Source organism: Leishmania donovani, chromosome 17, assembly GCF_000227135.1.
Source record: "Leishmania donovani BPK282A1 complete genome, chromosome 17".
NCBI lineage: Eukaryota > Euglenozoa > Kinetoplastea > Trypanosomatida > Trypanosomatidae > Leishmania > Leishmania donovani.
This window is the reverse complement of record NC_018244.1, coordinates 45,237-46,746: the sequence shown is the minus strand read 5'-3', so window position 1 is coordinate 46,746 and position 1,510 is coordinate 45,237.

Sequence of the window (1,510 nt, the reverse complement as noted above, 5' to 3'; positions counted from 1 at the left end):
CAGCGACGGACACGGCCTCGAGCGCTGCAGGCGCGCTGCTGTCGTCTGTGGGCACGATAAATGGCCCTGCTGCTGGCATTGCCTTCGTGTTGGCGAGCTGCTTTGCGCCGTACCCCGTTGCGCAGCGCGTGCGAGAGCTGCAGCCGCTGCTGAGCAAGTGGGGCGTTGGTGCGCCGCCGCGGAGTCGTCTTGTGAGCGAGGAGGACTACTGCCAGGGGCTGATGAACCGTCTTGCGATTCGGATTGCGACGGTGTCGCAGGCCCGCCAGCGGATGGGCAGTAACGAGACTGGAGTTTCAGGAGATTTGCAGAACATTATCTCAAGTGGAGTGCTGAACCCGTTGCTGGGTGAGGGCAGCTTTATCTCAGACGGTGCGAGGGCACGGCATTCGGGGCTGACGGCGGTGCCGCCCTCTGCTGAACCGTCTGCGATGCGCGAGTCACGTCTCTGGAGGAGGTCGACGGTGAATGGGCTAACACTCTCAAGGGGTCCATCGAGTAGGAAGGAAAGCTTGAGTGTTAATACCGCGGGGTTCCATGACGACGTGGTGCCTTTCACCGCACAGGCATCACGGCGGTTCTCAGAGGAGCACAATTCGCGGAGTGCGACAGCGACGGACACGGCCTCGAGCGCTGCAGGCGCGCTGCTGTCGTCTGTGGGCACGATAAATGGCCCTGCTGCTGGCATTGCCTTCGTGTTGGCGAGCTGCTTTGCGCCGTACCCCGTTGCGCAGCGCGTGCGAGAGCTGCAGCCGCTGCTGAGCAAGTGGGGCGTTGGTGCGCCGCCGCGGAGTCGTCTTGTGAGCGAGGAGGACTACTGCCAGGGGCTGATGAACCGTCTTGCGATTCGGATTGCGACGGTGTCGCAGGCCCGCCAGCGGATGGGCAGTAACGAGACTGGAGTTTCAGGAGATTTGCAGAACATTATCTCAAGTGGAGTGCTGAACCCGTTGCTGGGTGAGGGCAGCTTTATCTCAGACGGTGCGAGGGCACGGCATTCGGGGCTGACGGCGGTGCCGCCCTCTGCTGAACCGTCTGCGATGCGCGAGTCACGTCTCTGGAGGAGGTCGACGGTGAATGGGCTAACACTCTCAAGGGGTCCATCGAGTAGGAAGGAAAGCTTGAGTGTTAATACCGCGGGGTTCCATGACGACGTGGTGCCTTTCACCGCACAGGCATCACGGCGGTTCTCAGAGGAGCACAATTCGCGGAGTGCGAGCATCTCTTGCGAGGTTGTCGTTGTGCGGATGCCCATGAAGCTCGGGCGCCGCCGCCGCCCAAGTTTGCTGGAGCCGTTGGCGGAGGACGTGACCGAGGAGGCGTAGTCTGGGGGAGCGGGAGCTCATCTTGGAGAGGTGTGTCGGTGGCGGCGGACTTTGCTTTGTTTTGCATCACGTCTCTATGCTGTGCTCGCTCAGTGGCGGGGCTCAGTGAATGACTGCTGTGACAGATGCCGTCTGCTTGCCGCTTGCATGTGTGTCTGTGTGTGCGCGAACGCGAAGACGGCGCC